At 42.1% G+C, this 23,111-nt stretch overlaps 1 pseudogene; it reads right to left on the reverse strand.

The window, feature by feature from the left end:
* Positions 1-17,774: 17,774 nt before the first annotated feature.
* LOC139387239 (hydroxysteroid 11-beta-dehydrogenase 1-like protein) lies at positions 17,775-22,572 on the reverse strand (annotated as a pseudogene).
* Positions 22,573-23,111: the final 539 nt, after the last annotated feature.

A 23,111-nucleotide genomic window follows, 5' to 3' on the forward strand; every position in this document is an offset into this window, starting at 1 on the left:
ATCGTTTGTATCATCAACTGCGTCTGGATGGGAATGTGGAGCATGTGTAATCGTTTGTATCATCAACTGCGTCTGGATGGGAATGTGGAGCATGTGTAATCGTTTGTATCATCAACTGTGTCTGGATGGGAATGTGGAGCATGTGTAATCGTTTGTATCATCAACTGCGTCTGGATGGGAATGTGGAGCATGTGTAATCGGTAGTCGGTGCAGGTTTTTGCTGCTATTTGATTCAAAATAATCATTTGAATGTACAGCCTGGTCTTATAGACTAGTAAATGTAAATTTAGGGCATTTGTAGGCCTATGTTACGTAAGACAGAAGGTCACTTAGGTCAAAAATGAAAGTAGGGTGGTCGTATAATGCGAATGTCTAGCAACCCAAAGGTTGTGTGTTTGAATCTCATCATGGACAATTTTAACTAATTAGAAAATGTGCAACTACTTAGCATGATAGCTAACCTTAAAGCTTTAACCTTTTATTTAACTAGGTAAGTCAGTTAAGAACAAAATCTTATTTTCAATGACGGCCTAGGAACAGTGGGTTAACTGCCCGTTCAGGGGCAGAACGACAGAGTTGTACCTTGTCAGCTCGGGGATTTGAACTTGCAACCTTCCGGTTACTAGTCCAACGCTCTAACCACTAGGCTACCCTGACTCTTAACCCTAACCACTAGCTGAAGTGTTGTGGTTGCAGGTTCACCTGCATCATCAAAAGCCTATTATTTTAGGGTGTTGCTATAGGCCACCAAGTGCAAGTCAGTATCTACACTGAACAAAAATATAAACGCAACATGTAAAGTATTGGTCCCATGTTTCATGAGCTGAAATAAAACATCCCAGAAATGTTCAAAATCTCTCAAATTTTTGCACAAATTTGTTTACATCCCTGTTAGTAAGCATTCTTCCATTGCCAAAATAATCCATCCACCTGACAGGTGTGGCATATCAAGAAGCTGATTAAACAGCATGATCATTACACATGTGCACCTTGTTCTGGGGACAATAAAAGGCCACTCTAAAATGTGCAGTTTTGTCATAACACAATGCCACAGATGTCTCAAGTTTAAGGGAGCGTGCAATTTGCATAATGACTGCAGGAATGTCCACCAGAGCTGTTGCCAGAGAATGTAATGTTAATTTCTCTACCATGAGCCGCCTCCAACCTCATTTTAGAGAATTTGGCAGTACGTCCAACCGGCCTCAACACCGCAGGCCACGTGTATGGCATTGCGTTGGCGAGTGGCTTGCTGATGTCAACGTTGTGAACAGAATGCCCCATGGTGGCGGTGGGGTTATGGTATGGGGAGGCATAAGTTACAGACAACCAACACAATTTCATTTAATCGATGGCAATTTGAATGCACAGAAATACTGTGACGAGATCCTGAGGCCCATTGTTGTGCCATTCATCTGCCGCCATCACCTCAAGTTTCAGCATTATAATGCACAAGGATTGGTACACAATTAATGGAATCTGAAAATCTCTCAGTTCTTCCATGGCATGCATACTCACCAGACATGTCACCCAATAAGCATCTTTGGGATTCTCTGGATCGACGTGTACGACAGCGTGTCCAGCAACTTCGCACAGCCATTGAAAAGGAGTGGGACAATATTCCACAGGTCACAATCAACAGCCATGGTGTTTACAAACACTACAGGAACTATATCATCCATCTGTATTGATAATATTTTTACTAATACTGTCAAACTTTGTTCTAAAGCTGTATCCGTTGGATGCAGTGATGCGCTGCTATATCCAGGAAAGCCAAGGTTCCAAAAGCTGGGCCTAAAATAGTGAGATTATACAAAAGATTTTGCTGTGACTTAGGTGAATGTTTAAAATATTTTTTGGTCTGGTGTGATTAATGAGGATCATCCAGAATCTACACTTGATGAATTTATGAAATTTCTTCTTAAAATTATAAACATTGACCTGTTAAGAAACTGACTGTTAGAACTGTTAAGGCCCCATGCATTGACGGGGAATTGAAAAACTGTATGGTTGAAACAGAAAGAACAAAAAACTGTATTATGAAGCCAAGATCAATGATATAAAAACACTTTGGAATATTTTAAATGAAATTATAGGCAGAAAGACAACTCCATCTTTCAGCAAATCAGATGTCTTATTCATCACAAAACCATTTGATGTTGCCAATTATTTTCATAATTACTTAATTGGCAAAGTGGGAAAATGTAGGCAGGAAATGCCAACAATGAACAGTGAGCAGTCCTATTCATGCAAACAAAGACAAATAATGAAAGAAAAGCAATGTAAGTTTTAATTTTGTAAAGTCAGTGTGGGAGAGGTGGAAAATGATTGTTATCGAACAATAATGACAAACCTTCTGGCACTGACAACTTGGATGGAAAGTTACTGAGGATGGTAGCTGACTCTATAGCCAGTCCTATCTGTAATATATTTAATCTGAGCCTCGAGGAAGGTGTTTGTCCTCAGGCCTGGAGGGAGGCCAAAGTCATTCTGCTACCAAAGAATGGTAAAGCGACCTTTACTGATTCTAACAGCCAACCTATCACCTTGCTGCCAGCTCTTAGCAAACTGTAGGACAAAATGGTGTTTGACCAAATACAATGCTATTTCCTTGCAAAAAAAATTACCAACAGACTTTCAGCACTGACACAAATGACAGGTTGTTAAAGAGACAGTGACACGTTTTCACATTTCATTTTTTCATAATGTAAAATGCATATTCCGTATTATACAGTCTATGCTTGATATTTTATTCACCATAGGAAGATTGTGGGAGCTGTACAGTTAGATTTCAGTGCAGCCTTGGATATTATTGACCATAACTTGTGTTGTGGTATTTTCAACCTCTGCTATATTGTGAATTCAGAGCTATCTTTCTAATGGTTTTCTTTAATGGAAGCTTCTCTAATGTTAACATGTCAAGTGTGGTGGGCAGCTGTCTTGGCCCTCTACTCTTCTATTTTTACCAGGAAGTCAGCAACCACATATAGTGAAATCACTACAACCCTAAACAAATAGTTGCGGTCAGTTCTAGAATGGGTGGCCATTAATATACTGGTCCTGAACATCTCTAAAACTAAAATTATATTTTGTACAAATCATTCCCCAAGTTCTAGACCTCAGCTGAATCTGGTAATGAATGGTGTGGCTGTTGAGCAAGTTGAGGAGGCTAAATTACTTGATGTTACCTTAGATTGTAAACTGTCATAGTCAAAACATATTGATTCAATGGTACTAAAGATGGGGAGAGGTTTGTCTATTATAAAGAGATGCTCTGCTTTTTTGACACCACACTCCACTCCACATCCTGCAGGCTCTAGCTTTTATCTTATCTTGATTATTGTCCAGTCATATGGTCAAGTGCTGCAAAGAAGGACCTGTTTAAGGTGCAGCTGGCCCAGAACAGAGCGGCATATTTTGCTTTTCATTGTAATCAGAGGGCAAATATCAGTACCTATGCATGCCAGTGTCTCTTGGCTAAGAGTTGAGGAAATACTGACTGAATCACTTCTTCTTTTTATAAGAAACATGAATGTGTTGGAAACTCCAAATTGTTTGCATAGCCAACTTACACACAACACTGACACACACACACACTTACCCCGCCAGACATGCTACTGGTGTTTTTTTCACAGTCCTCAGGTCCAGAACAAATTCAAGGAGACGTAAAGCACCGTAGAGGGCCATGATCACATGGAACTCCCTTCCATCTCATATAAGGCAAGTGAACAGCAAACCTGGATAAAAAAACTAAAAAGAAAGCAACACCTCCGGGCACAATGCCTCTCCCCATGTGACCTACCTTTTGTGTCTATGTATTGGCACACACACACACACACGTTTTAAAATGTATGTCAATTGTAAAGTCTTTTGTCTCTAATGATTTTTTCGTTATGTGTCAGACCCCAGTAAGACTAGCTGTTACCATTGGCGCTGGCTACTGGGGAACTTAACAAAATAAAATCAAAGCTTAGCTAACGTTAGCCACCTAGCTAATGTTAGCCACAACAAATTGTAATATGTAACATATCATGTTTTGCAAATTCGGGAACATATAGTATGAAATGCAATTCGTAAAATATTGTATGAATTGTGATTTGCAACATATCATACAAAATGTATGATGAACATCCAGAAATAAATACATACCTAACAAAACAAAACATATGATACTACTTGGAGTGTCTGGGATGTACTTTTACTATGTTACGTCTACCCCTGAGTCCAGGTTGTGGAATATTCTGATTGGGTGAGTGTGCAATGACAAAAGCCTGCAAACACTGTGGCTGTCCAGAGCCCTTCAGAGCTAGTTCGCTAGCTCCCACCCCTTCAGTGTTCACAGGTGTGAAACGACTGGGGAAGTGGGAGAAATATGGTCCTTCTGCTTCACTTAGTACCACAAATGGCTACAAAAATTTCCCACAATATTGTCCTTAGAGACCTGCCAACACCAAAGGGTCAGGAACTGGTAATGTTCCATTTGGGCCCATAGGACAGCTGCATCCTAATAGTATTGAATTGCTTCCTTTACTTGTCTCCTTTTCTTCATGACCATTGAACTGAAAGGTGAGGCCAATAAGGTGCCTCTTTACCCTTCACTGTTCATGGTGAGGTAGAGGGGATGGAGGCTCATTCTGAAAACAACCCTTACCAAGCTCTATCCCTTTATCTAACCTGGTTGCTTGCTTACTAATCTGAAGGAACACAACTGGTTTAAGCAATACAGTGACTGGTCCGCCATTGCTTACACCTATACAGTCCATTCAGATCTGCAAACACAGAGAGATTAGCAGAGAGGTTGTTGTTTTTTGGACCGGATAGACAATTAGAAGCTACTGGAGACTATTGGACCACAGACACAAACAGAAAAACAATGAAGGATCAAAGCGGTGTGTTCGTCAGACAGATAATGGATTGTGTCTGCTGCCTACTGTAGAACCCAATCATAATCCAATGCAAATTACACAGATGTATTGTGATGTAGGCATACAACAGGGTATGCAAAGCGTTACTACACCCACAGCAGCTTAGTTGCTTTACCATTAAATTAAGCATTGAGAGCAGGCTGGAGAATAAAGGGAGATGTCTTCATATGCATAATCCTTCCTCCCAATGAGTCTATCAGGAGACGGCCCAGAGAGAGAGAGGTCTTTAGGATCCATATTAAACCCAGCTGTAGTGCTAATCACCACCAGACTGCTGGGCTATCAAAGACTCTGTTATACCTGCTGTTCACATGCGTCCTTCTTCCTGATCTTGTCTCGATCTTGCCTGTTTACAATAACAGATCTGATCACAATCAGATCACAATGCGTCTTTTAATCATCCACAATTGTCTAAACGTGGGCACAATCAGAATGTGGACAAGATCAGGACAAAGGCTACATTTTAGAACCAGGTATAAACAGGGCAAAAGGAGTGTGGCTTTGTGTTGCCTACCCAGAAAGACATAGGCTATATCTTGGGTTGGTTTTCAATACAACATTGTAAGGATACGTGACTTGATGATGCTTTATCCTATTTCTAGGCCATAATACTTTGCCTACCCTATTTGCTGTTAAACATTAGTTTGGTCATAGTGTCCTTATAGGATTGTATGCCTCTCTAACCAGCTGATCGTGGACTACAGAAAAAGGTTGACCGAACAGGCCTCCATTAACATCGACGGGGCTTTAGCGGGTCGAGAGTTTCAAGTTCCTTGGTGACCACATCACCAACGAACTATCATGGCCCAAACACACCAAGACAGTCGTGAAGAGGGCACGACAACGCCTTTTCCCCCTCAGGAGACTGAAAAGATTTCGCATGGGTCCTCAGATCCTCAAAAAGTTCTACAGCTGCACAATCGAGAGCATCCTGACCGGTTGCATCACCGCCTGGTCTGGCAACTGCTCGGCATCTGACCATAAGGCGCTACAGAGGGTAGTGCGTACGGCCCAGTACATCACTGGGGCCAAGCTTCCTGCCATCCAGGGCCTATATAATAGGTGGTGTCAGAGGAAAGCCACAAAAAATGTCAGACTCCAGTCACCCAAGAAATAGACTGTTCTCTATGCTACCGCACGACAAGCAGTACCAGAGCACCAGGTCTAGGACCAAAAGGCTCCTTAACAGCTGCTACCCCCAAGCCATAAGACTTCTGAACAATTAATCAAATGGCCACCGGACTATTTACATTGACCCCCCCCCTCCATTTGTTTTGTATACTGCTGCTACTCACTGTTTATTATCTATGCATAGTCACTTCACCCCTACCTACATGTACAAATTACCTCAACTAACCTGTACCCCCACACATTGATATTTTCTTAACTCTTTCTTGAACTGCACTGTTGGTTAAGGGCTTGTATAAGCATTTCACGGTAAGGTTGTATTCTGCGCATGTGACAAATAAAGTTTGATTTGATTTGACACTACATAGCATCCTTAGTCCTTACAGACTCACGCCCAATATGATATATTGAGAAACAGGGTGTTCAAGTGATACAGTCAGAGATATATGATTTTAAACTGCACCCATTTTGTACCTCACATTTGTATTTGTACATGTTTTTGAGTTTGCATGGCTCTGGCCTTTTGGGGCCCTCTTGAGGCGCGAGCGGGACTCTTCACAATTAACAGCGACCTTTACACACAATGCTCCTGCGTAATTGAGTTTATTCATAGGAAGGGCAGTGGTGCACCAAAAACATCCTTCAAGGTCCTCAGATGGGAACATACTCACATTTTAGATTTTAGTCTACAACACACTGGCTATGAGACGGCTTCAACCTTTTTAGTAATTAGGTATTTGTGTGGTATAAGGGGTGGGGGGGTTAAAATGAGCATTGAAATGGAAAATAGAACCACTTGGGTTTTCCAAATATGTTTATCTGAGAGATGAGTGAGATGAGCAGCATCCACAATAATGAGTCACACATAACCTTCGGTGGTTATTGAAAGTTTGCCAATCTATTTGAAGAGTGCACCCTTGCGATCTATTTGCATATTATTTCCTATTTTCTTTATTTGTTCCGGTAATTCCAGGTAAAAAAAATACAGTATGCACACATTCATATGATCATTCATCCTGTTGGTGTACTGCCTTTTAACTGTCTGTAAAGTGACCATACACTGTGGCCATTTTCTGGGGCAATTTGCAGAACATTGGCTCATGAATTTCACCTTTTCTCAAGATAGGGGATTTAATGCTTACAAGAACAGCCTTATATAATCAGTCAATCAATCAATCAATCAAATATATTTCATAAAGCCCTTTTTCATCTATAATAAATGTTATACATGATATAATGTGTGTTTAAGCCTATTTTCCTTTTAGATTATTTATGTTTCACTCCATTGGTTTTTATTTGTAATTTCAGGTCATAATTTGTTGGGGCCGCACCCCTGATTTTCAAATATATATATATATAAAAAAAAACATCGAATCTCAATTGTTTTTTTCCTGTAGACGTGATCTACATCGATCCAGCCCCCTTTCTGGTGTTTGGACAATATGTAAACGGACATAATTTCATCTCTCGCTGAGCTACCTAGTAACATCCTCATAACCATTACGTGAACCGCAGATGGGGAGGGTTTACAGCTGAGATTGACGTGTGTTCAACCGCAGCCGGAAAGAGAGAAAGCGGGGCGACAAGACGAGCACACAGCCCAATAGAAACGGTACCAAGGAGTCACCTGTTGATCCGTAGGCTTTATGATGGTAAGTCAGACGTCCTCTATTTCACTTTCACATGTTAGACAGGTAAAAAAATATACATGTTAACTTGTTTAAAAGACGTTGCCATTGTAGAGAGAATTGTACAGACAATATATTGTGTTGTTTACACAATTATGGTTGAAGGGATCCAGGACGTGCCCGAAAGAAGAAAACGGTCAGTGTGAGAAGTATATTTGTTCGTATCATTGACAAATTAAGAGTGGACTCCATATTTACAGCAATTATTCTGAAATGCAATGTCATTCTCTCGCTCGTCTGCCAGCATATAGCTTGAGCCCCGAGAAAAATATTCCCATCCCGTTGCTGTTTTTTTTTGTCGAACAAATATCAAAATGTTGTGTATCGGTTAACTTTCAGTAGCCTATTTACGTAGTTTGTCTTCATTTACGTCGAATATCTATGGTTTTTTAATCAGCATTAGATGGAAAACTTTCGTGTAACATGTGGTTTCCGGGGCCGGTGTAAGGAAAGGCGAGTCTGATGCTGGGGATAGGGCGTCATTCAGCACTGAGCCACTGGACAGCTCCCACGTCCACAGTGTCTATTCGACAATCAACAACAAATATCGTTTATAAAAATAAAAATATTTGCTACTAGATTTTCAATTTGTTTGTTGGTCCTGTTAGCAACAAGATCAGACCATGTAATGACTGCTAGTTCCTCCACAACACCTTTCATTCATCTGGCCTGGTTTTCTTCATTGAAATCCCCAGTTACTTTCAAGGGGAAAGCTTAATGAAATCCATGTCAAAAAGAGCCATTGAGATGTTCATATATAATTTTACATTTGAGTGTCATTAAAAAAAAAGATATGTTACTGTCAACAGAAAATGAAGGACAGGCATGACTTGGAAAGAAAGGCCTACTCAAAAGAGGAATTGACTTTTCCACATATTTCCACACATTTCCTCTAAATGATCTGTTTCCCTGAGAGCGAGCTTTCTCTGCCTGTGATCAGCCAGCCTCTCTACAAACCATGGTTGCCAACATTTACTGTCCTTTCTTCCCCCCACCTTCCCTTCTCTTCCCTTACTAAATTGTCACCACCACCCCACTCTCCCAGCAGTTGCTCCCAGTCCTGTTGCACAGCTACCTGCTCTGGCCATGAAACACATTGGAGATGGAAGACAATGATTATAGTTGTGAGTGTGCACGCTATCCAGATGATAAAATCAAGCCAAAAGCAAACAAAAATGTGATTTATCTTCTATGGGAAGTTCAGTCTTTGACTGTCGTCTGTTTTCCTTAGTGGTGACCGTACTGTGTAGATAATGTAACACAATATGAACACTATGACAATGTAGAACCGTTTTCACAACTATCTACAGTATGTAGCTCAGGCAAACCCCATTATTAAGGCCAGCTCTATTTCTTTAATATTGGAATTTGACGAGAAAAGAAGGCACTCCATGCAGTAGCAGTGCTTTAGCAACTAGGGTTTATTATGAGTGCTATGTTCCCCTCCCCCATCTCCCCTCATACTGCTGTCCTCCTCCTCTTCCCCCTCTCCTCCTATCATCTCCTCTGCCTCTTTGAGAAGGGCTGAAAGGTTGGCATTAGAACAAAGGCAGAACGGAATGTCAACAGGCTTGAGCGAGAGAGAGAGAGACCCCCCCAGGGGATGAGAAAAGGACAGTGCCAAATAAACCTCTCACCTCTACACCCTGTGTCACTTTTCATATCTTCCACTAGAGTTCCAACTACAGCTCCCAACAAGTATGAGTAGTAGAGTGTGGTATTTACATGTTGAGTGCATACTGTATAAATGTGCAGAGCGGGAATAAAAATGTTAGGTGGGTGCATATGTGAAATGTCAAGTGGAATAGGATAGCTCTGTGCTATCATGTCTTTCTTAATATTTTATTTCAGCTGAAGCAAGGGATCCAGAACACCAGACTGATGGATGGAGAGAGAGACAACTGATCCTAGTGCTGTGTGGAAGACTAGTGATTTTGTTGTGATGCTGAGCAATGAGAATAACAACAAGTCCCAGTCTGCCCCTCAGCACAGGGCACTGGCCTACAGTCTGCTGCATACTACAAGTTCAAGTCCCAGTTTTTTTATTGGTCATATACACATGATATACACAGACTACCCAGTGAATTGAAATGCTGACTTGCAGGTTCACCTCTTGACAGTGCAACAACAAAAGAAACAGGTAATAAAACAACCAAATGAAAACTCAATGGGATAAAATAGAGTAGTAATTTAGAAAGAATATATTATAAAATATAATGCAAATTAAATTAAGACTGATATTTACAATATGTGGCGGGAATTGTGCAATAGATTGTGCAACGATAATAGAGTCCAGTAACATCAGTCGTGTGAGTGGGAAGGTGTGTGCGTGTGTGTGTTTGTTTGAGCCTATGTGTAGGTGTGTGTGGGTGAGTATACAAACACTGTGTGAGTGTGTGGCTTTGTGGTGTAATGGAAGTTAATTAAACACTGGAACATTGATAAAAATACAAAACGGGTACAAATGGTCACATCCAAACAATCAGAAAATACATCAGACATGTGGAATCTCGTGAATACACATGCAGTTGTCCAGGCGTACTGCTCAAAGGGAGAAGCAGCCATTTCCCCCTGGTAATCTTTTGAGATTAGCGTTTTAACCTGATATATTTGAACTAGGGAAAACTTACAGTTCAAAGTACAGAAAGCCCACAGTGTCTGGCTCTATGACTACACCTCATAGATAAAAACACTTCTAGAATTGCTTTATCTGACATCAAAGGATGTAAAATGTGGACGTAAAAGAGGAAAGCATTCACCATCCCCACCTCATTACAATGGAAAGCATTCACCATCCCCACCTCATTACAATGGAAAGCATTCACCACCCCCACCGCCATTACAATGGAAAGCATTAACCATCCCCACCCCCATTACAATGGAAAGCATTCACCACCCCCACCGCCATTACAATGGAAAGCATTCACCATCCCCACCTCATTACAATGGAAAGCATTCATCACCCCCACCGCCATTACAATGGAAAGCATTCACCACCCCCACCTCATTACAATGGAAAGCATTCACCATCCCCACCTCATTACAATGGAAAGCATTCACCATCCCCACCTCATTACAATGGAAAGCATTCACCATCCCCACCTCATTACAATGGAAAGCATTCACCATCCCCACCTCATTACAATGGAAAGCATTCACCATCCCCACCTCATTACAATGGAAAGCATTCACCATCCCCACCTCATTACAATGGAAAGCATTAACCATCCCCACCGCCATTACAATGGAAAGCATTAACCATCCCCAACGCCATTACAATGGAAAGCATTAACCATCACCACCGCCATTACAATGGAAAGCATTCACCATCCCCACCGCCATTACAATGGAAAGCATTAACCATCACCACCGCCATTACAATGGAAAGCATTCACCACCCCCACCGCCATTACAATGGAAAGCATTCACAATCCCCACCGCCATTACAATGGAAAGCATTCACAATCCCCACCGCCATTACAATGGAAAGCATTCACAATCCCCACCGCCATTACAATGGAAAGCATTCATCATCCCCACCGCCATTACAATGGAAAGCATTAACCATCCCCACCTCATTACAATGGAAAGCATTCACCATCCCCACCTCATTACAATGGAAAGCATTAACCATCCCCACCGCCATTACAATGGAAAGCATTAACCATCCCCACCCCCATTACAATGGAAAGCATTCACCATCACCACCGCCATTACAATGGAAAGCATTCACCATCCCCACCGCCATTACAATGGAAAGCATTAACCATCACCACCGCCATTACAATGGAAAGCATTCACCACCACCACCGCCATTACAATGGAAAGCATTCACAATCCCCACCGCCATTACAATGGAAAGCATTCACCATCCCCACCTCATTACAATGGAAAGCATTCACCATCCCCACCTCATTACAATGGAAAGCATTCACCACCCCCACCGCCATTACAATGGAAAGCATTCACCATCCCCACCACCATTACAATGGAAAGCATTCACCATCCCCATTACAATGGAAAGCATTAACCATCCCCAACGCCATTACAATGGAAAGCATTCACCATCCCCAACGCCATTACAATAAAAAGCATTAACCACCGCCATTACAATGGAAAGCATTCACCATCCCCACCGCCATTACAATGGAAAGCATTAACCATCCCCACCGCCATTACAATGGAAAGCATTCACCACCCCCACCGCCATTACAATGGAAAGCATTCACCATCCCCACCGCCATTACAATGGAAAGCATTCACCATCCCCACCTCATTACAATGGAAAGCATTCACCGCCCCCACCCCCATTACAATGGAAAGCATTAACCATCCCCATTACAATGGAAAGCATTCACCATCCCCACCTCATTACAATGGAAAGCATTCACCATCCCCACCACCATTACAATGGAAAGCATTTTGATCACAGGATAAGCACCACAAAGATACAACATCCAACCATAGGTGGAGTTGGGCTTCCTGTGTGGGAACAGTGGTAAGTGGTTAATGCCATAGACTTGTGGGGGTTCACTTAAAGGGCCAATCCGCAGTTGAAATATAAAGAAAGTGTTGTCCCCACCACTGTTTCGGTAACAAGCTGATGGATGGGGCTGGAGAAATGTAATCACTCTCAAATACATAGATAGAGCTATGGATGCATGGACTGACCATCCATGATAAACTACATGACAAATAGTATGTGGACGCCTGCTTGTCGAACATTTCATTCCAAAATCATTGGCATTATTAATATGGAGTTGGTCCCCCATTTGCTGCTATAACTCTTCTGGGAAGGCTTTCCACTAGATGTTGGAACATTGCTGCGGGGACTTGCTTCCATTCAGCCACAAGAGCATTAGTGAGGTCAGGGACTGATGTTGGGTGATTAGGCCTGGCTCTCAGTCGGCGTACCAATTATTGGTCACATACACATGGTTAGCAGATGTTATTGTGAGAGTAGCGAAGCACAGAATAGTCTAGAGTGTCATTGTATTCTGTAGAGTTAAGATTTTCCTTCACTGGAACTAAAGGGCCTAGCCCGAACCATGAAAAACAGCCCCAGATCATTATTCCTTCTCCCCCAAAATGTACAGTTGGCACTATGCATAGTGGCAGGTAACGTTGGCCCAGCTCATCAGCACGTCTTCCGGATAATGGACTGCCCATGGACATGGTCTCCGACCGGGGTCCTCAGTTCTCGTCCCAGTTTTGGAAGACGTTCTGCACCCTCATTGGGTTGTCTGATCGGCCCTCCTCAAGGTCACCTCCAGGTATCGACGACAAGTGGATCACCATCAGACCCCGGCTCCCCGGGCTATCCACCCGGGATCTGCCCCTCCAGGTGGAATCCCGCAAACTCTCCCCCCGGTCCCTCTGCTGTTCATCTTCTGTTGCCCCATGCCCTTCGTATACACCCCACCTTTCATGTGTCCCTTGTTAAACCCATGTCTCACAGCCCTTTGTCTCCTGTTTGTCAAGTCAACCAGTGTTTTTTGTATCAGCTGTCAGGATTTGGCCAGGGTTGTTCCGGTTTTTGGTCACTAGATGCCCCCATTGTGCTTTTTGACCTTTTGTTTTCCCTTGATCCCCATTATTATTTGCACCTGTGCCTCGTTTCCCCTGATTGTATTTAAACCCTTAGTTTTCCTCAGTTCTTTGCTCTGTGTTTGTATGTTAGCACCCAGCCCTAGTATTCTGTGAACTCTTGTTGATCCCGGTGGACTCTCTTGTGGAATTCTGTTTTTGTTCTTGTTTATTTATTTTTGAGTATCTTTTGAGGCTTTTTATGCTATTCCTACCACCTTGTGGATTTACCTTTTTGTCTTGGAGGATTATCTTTGTTCTTGTGGAATTCCTTTTGAGGTTGTGAAGTTAAATGTTTTCCTGAAGGACTTTTTACTTCATTAAATACACCGTCTCAAGTACTGCTGTGTCTGCCTCATCTTCTGGGTTCTGCCGACTATTTGTGGCTCAGTAGGTTAAGTGACTGTTTCTCACTCCGGAGACCCGGGTTCGTAACCGGGTCCTGACATCAGCTCCTGCTTTTCCCCAGTCTCTCTTTATTCGTCCTCCTGGTTTTGACCCTTGCCTGTCCTGACCCTGAGCCCGCCCGCCTGACCACTTTGCCTGTCCTGACCCTGAGCCCGCCTGCCTGACCACTCTGCCTGACCCTGACCCTGAGGCCGCCCGCCTAACCACTTTGCCTGTCCTGATCCTGAGCCCGCCTGCCTGACCACTCTGCCTGACCCTGACCCTGAGCCTGCTTGCCGTCCTGTTCCTTTGCCCTGTCTCTGGATTACCAACCTTTTCCATGACCTGACCCATAGTCTACCTGCCGTCCTGTTCCTTTGCCCCTGTCTCTGGATTACCAACCTTTTCCATGACCTGACCCATAGTCTACCCGCCGTCCTGTACCTTTGCCCTGTCTCTGGATTACCAACCTTTTCCATGACCTGACCCATAGGCTACCTGCCGTCCTGTACCTTTGCCCCTGTCTCTGGATTACCAACCTTTTCCATGACCTGACCCATAGTCTACCTGCCGTCCTGTACCTTTGCCCTGTCTCTGGATTACCAACCTTTTCCATGACCTGACCCATAGTCTACCTGCCGTCCTGTTCCTTTGCCCCTGTCTCTGGATTACCAACCTTTTCCATGACCTGACCCATAGGCTACCTGCCGTCCTGTACCTTTGCCCTGTCTCTGGATTACCAACCTTTTCCATGACCTGACCCATAGTCTACCTGCCGTCCTGTTCCTTTGCCCCTGTCTCTGGATTACCAACCTTTTCCATGACCTGACCCATAGTCTACCTGCCGTCCTGTTCCTTTGCCCCTGTCTCTGGATTACCAACCTTTTCCATGACCTGACCCATAGGCTACCTGCCGTCCTGTACCTTTGCCCTGTCTCTGGATTACCAACCTTTTCCATGACCTGACCCATAGGCTACCTGCCGTCCTGTACCTTTGCCCCTGTCTCTGGATTACCAACCTTTTCCATGACCTGACCCATAGTCTACCTGCCGTCCTGTTCCTTTGCCCCTGTCTCTGGATTACCAACCTTTTCCATGACCTGACCCATAGGCTACCTGCCGTCCAGTACCTTTGCCCTGTCTCTGCATTACCAACCTTTTCCATGACCTGACCCATAGTCTACCTGCCGTCCTGTTCCTTTGCCCCTGTTGCTGTAATAAATATTGTTTCTTCGATACGGTCTGCATCTGGGTCTTACCTTATCCTGATAGAAATATGACTCACACTCATCCTCTTGCTTAAAAACTGAAGAAACGAAGAAAGATAAACAGCTAAATCAAAAACCGTCTAACCTATAGACCCCTTTCTAGTACACAACACACTGACGTAACATACAGATGTCACTTCTCTTGGCTGCAGTAAGAAAGCCATCGCCATCTTCGCCCATTCAATAGAGCCTAGATGTACATTTTTATTACATCTAAACAAAATCACTTTTTGGGGTTCTTATACACTTACAATGAGGTTTTGATTCTTGCTTGAACAGTCGTTAACATTATATTTGGATGTGATCTTTGCAAAAAATGCTAACGGTCATTAGCATAGGCTGTAGCAAAAGCTAGCCGAAGAGCCATTTTACTGGTACAATGCAACAAGTACACTGCAGTTGATTTGCGATAATGACACAAACATTATATTAAGGAGAACATTCGTATGAGCCTTAAAATCCAATTAATATCTAAAAGTAGAGTGAAATGCACTCATAAGAAAAGTGTAAATATAAACTTTTTTTTGTGTTCTGTGTTCTGCCACAAACTTGAGCCCATAGCCCTCATGCAGCAATGTTTGCAAACACAGAAAGGGGTCTATAGCGGAGCGCTATCGACACACCTACTCCTTTCCACACTCCCACTACTTTCCTTTCAACACAACTCCTTGCGCATCCTTTGGATGAAAAATCTACGCAAGGAGATCAACTGAGGCCAAAGCCGCAACTTGATCTCATAGTTTCAAGTCAGGATTTGACGTAATGTGGATGAACGTCAAATTTTGACCCATTAATTCCGCATTGTTACAGGGTTCAGTCCGTGCAGTTACAGGGTTCAGTCCGTGCAGTTACAGGGTTCAGTCCGTGTAGTTACAGGGTTCAGTCCGTGCAGTTACAGGGTTCAGTCCGTGTAGTTACAGGGTTCAGTCCGTGTAGTTACAGGATTCAGTCCGTGCAGTTACAGGGTTCAGTCCGTGCAGTTACAGGGTTCAGTCCGTGTAGTTACAGGGTTCAGTCCGTGCAGTTACAGGGTTCAGTCCGTGCAGTTACAGGGTTCAGTCCGTGCAGTTACAGGGTTCAGTCCGTGCAGTTACAGGGTTCAGTCCGTGCAGTTACAGGGTTCAGTCCGTGTAGTTACAGGGTTCAGTCCGTGCAGTTACAGGGTTCAGTCCGTGCAGTTACAGGGTTCAGTCCGTGTAGTTACAGGGTTCAGTCCGTGTAGTTACAGGGTTTGAACAGAAACAACTCAAAGGGTTACGGTTAGAGCTTTGGTTTGTGGAAAGCATAAAACAAAATACAACAAATGTGTTTCCATTTGGAAATTCAGGGCTACTGAGTGGACAGCACTGCCACATATAAAATAATAGTTTAAACAATGACTTGTGTGTTTCATTTGGAAGCTTTTATTTTCATATTTACCACTGTACATTAAATATACCACTACATTTTAAACAAATAGGAGAATGGTTAAATTAGCATTCTTTAGAGACACAGAACAGAATCACATTTGTCTTGGTAAAATGTATTTTATACAATAAGGAAGTGAAATGTCATCAACACCAAGCGCGTGTTCACCCAATCTGTGCCGGAGTGGGTGAACACCCTACTATACAGTATTTCTATCTTATCCTGAACAACTGTTCCCTAACCTAATCCTGCCGACTCTGTGTACTATATATTTGAATTTATTATGGATCCCCATTAGTTACTGCAGCAGCTACTCTTGCTGGAGTCCAGCAAAATGAAGGCAGTTATATACAATTGAAAAAACATGACCTTTCACAATACATGAAGTGTGTGCCCTCAGGCCACTACTCTACTACCACACATATACCACATAGCTCCCCGTGTACATTTAAGGGCCAGCCATGCTGCCCTGTTCTGAGCCAATTGTCATTTTCCTAAGTCGTTCTTTGTGGTACCTGACCACACGATTGGACAGTAGTCCAGGTGCCACAAAACTAGGGTCTGTAGGACCTGCCTTGTTGATAGCATTGTTAAGAAGGAAGAGCAGCACTTTAATAAGGACACACCTCTCCCCACCGTAGCTACTGTTGCATCAATATGTTTTGACCAGGACAGTTTACAATCCAGGGTTATGTCCTCAACTTGCTCAATTTTCACATTATTCATTACAATATTTAGTTGAGGATTAAGGTTTAGTGAATGATTTGTCCCAAATACAATGCTTTTAATATTTGGGACTAACTTGTTTCTTGACACCCATTCTGAACCTGACTGCAGCTTAGTTAAGTGTTGCAGTGATTTCACTTGCTGTTGAAGCTGATGTGTGGAGTCATCAGCAAACATAGACACACTGGCTTTACTCAGAGCCAATGGCAGGTCATTAGTAAAGATTGAAAACAGTAAAGGGGTCTAGACAGCTACCCTGGGGAATGCCTGACTCTACCTTGATTATGTTGGAGAGGCTTCCATTGAAGAACACCCTCTGTGTTCTGTTAGACGTGTAACTTTCCATCCACAATATAGCAGGGGATGTAAAGCAGTAGATTATGATCAATCATGTCAAAAGCTGCACTGAAGTCTAACAAAACAGCTCCCACAATCTTTTTATTATAAATATATCTCATCCAATCATCAGTAATTTGTGTAAGTGCTGTCCGTACATGTTGAATACCCTTCCCTATAACCGTGTTGACAATCTGTTGTTCATTTGTTTACTCAAAGGTTGGTAAGGCAGCTGAGCCAGTAAAGGGTGCTTTGCTATTCTTGGCCTGAGGACACACGTTCCTGTAGGCTTAGGTGCTTCCTTAACTAGGGGTATGGTGGCTCCTTCAGTATGTGTAGGAGTTCTGGATGATGATGTCTCTGAAGAAGGGGAACCAGTCTCTGCACAAGCAGGCGAAGTAGATGTATCCAGGGTAAAATGACTCCTTCTGGTGTGTGGCCCCGGCCTTGATGATGTGGAGGGCAGCATCGCTGGCTGGGTAGGCCGTGTTGGTATATCCTCTGGAGGTGGCATAGAACAATGTAAAGACCTCTGGGATTGCCAACAATGATTTTGCCACCAAGTACTAAGTCATGTTTTGCAGAGGGGTCAAATACTTATTTCCCTTATTAAAATGCAAATCAATTTATAAAAATGTTCACGTGTTTTTCAGGATTTTTTTGTTGTTTGTCACATTCTGACCTTAGTTCTTTTGTTATGTCTTTGTTTTAGTATGGTCAGGGCGTGAGTTGGGTGGGTTGTCTATGTTAGAAAATCAAAGAAAAACTATTTCTGTGTTTGGCCTGGTATGGTTCTCAATCAGAGGAAGCTGTCAATCGTTGTCCCTGATTGAGAACCATATTTAGGGAGCCTGTTTTCTATTGTGTTTCGTGGGTGATTACCACGCTGCACCTTGGGTCCTCACCTTCTTACACCAACAACGGTCATTACATTGTTATTCTGTCTTTCACTGTTCAAATAAACCTACCATTAAAACTATAGACTGATCATTTCTTTGTCAGTGGGCAAACGTACAAAATCAGCAAGGGATCAAATACTTTTTTCCCTCACTGTAAATGCTTTAATCAGTGCACTATTCCCTATATAGTGCAGTACTAGGTGCAATTTCAAATGCACACCAGGTTCTCAATGGTTTGAATAAAGGTTGCAGAATAAAATAACGACACATTGGTAAGATCTACATGATACCTACTGTAATGTTTTACCTCAACTCCCCATTACACTTTAACTAAGACCTACATGATACCTACTGTAATGTTTTACCTTAACTCCCCATTACACTTTAACTAAGACGTACATGATACCTACTGTAATGTTTTACCTCAACTCCCCATTACACTTTAACTAAGACCTACAGGATACCTACTGTAATGTTTTACCTTAACTCCTCATTACACTTTAACTAAGACCTACATGATACCTACTGTAATGTTTTACCTCAACTCCCCATTACACTTTAACTAAGACCTACAGGATACCTGCTGTAATGTTTTACCTTAACTCCCCATTACACTTTAACTAAGACCTACATGATACCTACTGTAATGTTTTACCTCAACTCCCCATTACACTTTAACTAAGACCTACAGGATACCTGCTGTAATGTTTTACCTTAACTCCCCATTACACTTTAACTAGACCTACATGATACCTACTGTAATGTTTTACCTCAACTCCCCATTACACTTTAACTAAGACCTACTATAAATGCAGCAGTTACTGACCCATCAGAAATATATACCATTACATAATCACTCAATACAACTCATTCATGTTGTTTCTCTTAAGTGACCAGTCATTCAACATCACAAGCACAACCAGTCTTGATGTCATGAATCTATTCAGAAGAGAGGAGAGTTGTAGAATACAAATCTCTTATTCTGTTGAAAACCCAAGTGGCTCCTGTGACTAACCTGATTTTGTCCATGGCTTAGTCTGTGTCTATCAGGCCCAGTGTGGTGTTGGTCAGAGACACATTGCTGCGCTGCATGGCTAGCTCATGCTGCATGGAACCAAAGAAACCGTTCACTGCAAACTTGGTGGCCGCGTAGGGCCCCACAAAAGGAGTGGTTATCTTACCTGTAGAGGAGAGAGGTGAGAGAAAGGTGGTGAGTTCACACAGTATGCACAGTGCTTGTCTGAGTACTTCAGACTGAGAAGAACAGGATTTTACATTTTATTCTCCCTATAAGGATTACTAGTGCAGTTGCATCTGTATAATACTATATGTGTAAGACTATCTGTATAAGACTGTATCTGTATAATATTATCTGTATAAGACTGTATCTATATAATGCTATCTGTATAAGACTGTATCTGTATAATGCTATCTGTATAAGACTGTCTGTATAAGACTGTATCTGTATAATGCTATCTGTATAAGACTGTATCTGTATAATGCTATCTGTATAAGACTGTATCTATATAATGCTATCTGTATAAGACTGTATCTGTATAATGCTATCTGTATAAGACTATCTGTATAAGACTGTATCTATATAATGCTATCTGTATAAGACTGTATCTGTATAATGCTATCTGTATAAGACTATCTGTATAAGACTGTATCTGTATAAGAAAATCTATATAAGACAATCTATATAAGACTATCTATATAAGACTATCTATATAAGACAATCTATATAAGACTATCTATATAAGACTATCTATATAAGACAATCTATATAAGACTATCTATATAAGACTATCTATATAAGACTATCTATATAAGACAATCTATATAAGACTATCTATATAAGACTATCTATATAAGAAAATCTATATAAGACTATCTATATAAGACTATCTATATAAGACTATCTATATAAGACAATCTATATAAGACTATCTATATAAGACTATCTATATAAGACTATCTATATAAGACTATCTATATGACTATTGGTATAATACTATCTGTGTAAATCTGTATTGTATAAGGCTGCGTAATGTGTACTCACCCAACAGAGATGACACTACGATCATAGACCCTGCTCTCTGCTCCAGTACTGGCAAAGCTGCTGAAGCCATGTTCACATAGCTGAGGAAATTCAACTTTGGAAGACAACACATTAAAAACTACACTCAAAGAATGACCTTGTCTCGCAGGGCCAGACACAAGACTTGAAGTATAGCCTAATATGAAGAAGAAGAAAACAAAAGTGTACCTGCATCAGTTCCCTGATGTGATCCCCATCTCCGTTCCACATGGCGAATGGGGTGGATCCAATGTGATTTAGAACCAGGATGTCAAGACCTCCTGCGAAAAAGAGAGACAGACACTAGTGTGCCTTATGAATCTCTAACATAACATAATAAATACTCACAATATGACTGAATGTATTCTTAGTGATCAGTCCTTACCCAGTTGTTCGACAGCCATCCTCACCACTCTCTCTGGGTCTGAGGACTGGGACATGTCCCCTGTCACATACAGAGCCTTCTGAGCCCCCAGGCTTGTGCAGTTCGCTGCCACCTACAGGACAGAGGGAGCAATGACACACTGGTACAGAGGCTGTCAATATCTATCTGGTCATCATGAGACAGTAGAAAGGATAGAAGTTCATAGTCAGACAGTCAGTCAGTCAGTCAGACAGACAGACACAGAAACTGACACAGACAGACATACAGACACAGAAACTGACACAGATAGACAGAGAGACCGACACAGACAGAACCTCAAACCTTCTGTAAGGCGTACTCCCTCCTGGCCGTGATGACGACCTGGGCGCCCATCTTGGCATAGTGGTATGCCACCTGTTCTCCGATGCCTGTGCTGGCCCCAGTCACCAGCACCCTGCCACAACGAACAGACTGAGGGGAAGGACAGACGGACAGACAGGCAGTCAGTCAGGCTGTGTGGGGTGAGAAATACTGCTGATGGAGAAGGAAGATCACATGATCACTGAGACTAAAATAAAATAGAGGTGTTTTAAGGTTAAACACAAAGTTGCGTAAAATACTTAATTGTCATCATGATGATCACATACTATTAAATACTGAACAAAAATATAAATGCAACATGTAAAGTGTTGGTCCTGTTTCATGAGCTGAAATACATGTAGAGTGTTGGTCCCATGTTTCATGAGCTGAAATACATGTAGAGTGTTGGTCCTGTTTCATGAGCTGAAATACATGTATATTGTTGGTCCCATGTTTCATGAGCTGAAATACATGTATATTGTTGGTCCTATGTTTCATGAGCTGAAATACATGTAGAGTGTTGGTCCTATGTTTCATGAGCTGAAATACATGTAAAGTGTTGGTCCTATGTTTCATGAGCTGAAATACATGTATATTGTTGGTCCCATGTTGTGGCCATCTGCCCGATGGCCACATCTGCAAACCCTTCAAATCTACCAAGTCTCCACAGTCCAATCCAGTCTAGATATTATAATGGGTGTCTGCAGTCATTAAGTGACTAATGTCCATTGTGGATTGAAACTGTTCAAGAACTCAGGTTAAATTGAATTGACAAAGTGAGTGGTGTCCCATTTGATGTCATCAAAGTTGTTTTCTGATTATATTGTAAATGATGACAATAGTTAAATCTAGTGCATTAAATCTTAATTTAGTTTAAAAACTTGTAATGGAAAAAGCTAATAGTACACTGGGAAATGAAAATTACATCAATTTCCTGGATGGGGGGAATCTAAACGAACAAGAACATTAAATGAGCTAAAAAGGTGTGTTGTCTGTTTGTCTTATGGAGCACTGTTGTCTGCCTGTCCTATGGAGCACTGTTGTCTGTCTGTCCTATAGAGCACTGTTGTCTGCCTGTCCTACGGAGCACTGTTGTCTGCCTGTCCTATGGAGCACTGTTGTCTGCCTGTCCTACGGAGCACTGTTGTCTGCCTGTCCTATGGAGCACTGTTGTCTGCCTGTCCTATGGAGCACTGTTGTCTACCTTTTCTATGGAGCACTGTTGTCTGCCTGTTCTATGGAGCACTGTTGTCTGCCTGTCCTATGGAGCACTGTTGTCTGCCTGTCCTATGGAGCACTGTTGTCCGCCTGTCCTATGGAACACTGTTTGAGGACTCACCTGGATCAAACGTGTCTCTCCAGAGGACTGCCATCAGACAAATGGCAAAGATTAAAAACATTGTCTTCAGCAGGACCTGCATAACAATGTTGACTTCTATTCAGTGTCGCAGGTGATGCTCAGGTAAGACACGTGACTTTAATTGGTAAAACAATTTTGTGCCGGTGCCAATATCCTACTTCATCGAACTGTAAAAACAAACCAGTCCCGTAAGGTTATTCTAAAAACTCCATCAAGTTCTGTAAAGCATGCTTGATCACACTGCTGCAAGGTACGGACAAAGTGGTTCTTGCCTTCCACCTCATATATATTGTAGCCCTAGCCTACCGCTTGTCTTGCCTTAAAGGGGCAGCGACACTTGGACACCAGCCATGTAAAGTTGGCACATACAGTTGAAGTCGGAAGTTTACATACACCTTAGCCAAATACATTTCAACTCAGTTTTTCACAATTTCTGACACTTAATCCTAGTAAAAATTCCCTGTCTTAGGTCAGTTAGGATCACCACTTTATTTTAAGAATGTGAAATGTCAGAATAATAGTAGAGATAATTATTTATTTCAGCTTTTATTTCTTTCATCACATACCCAGTGGGTCAGAAGTTGACATACACTCAATTAG

This window comes from Oncorhynchus clarkii, chromosome 28 (assembly GCF_045791955.1).
Source record: "Oncorhynchus clarkii lewisi isolate Uvic-CL-2024 chromosome 28, UVic_Ocla_1.0, whole genome shotgun sequence".
In the NCBI taxonomy this organism is placed as follows: Eukaryota; Metazoa; Chordata; class Actinopteri; order Salmoniformes; family Salmonidae; genus Oncorhynchus; species Oncorhynchus clarkii.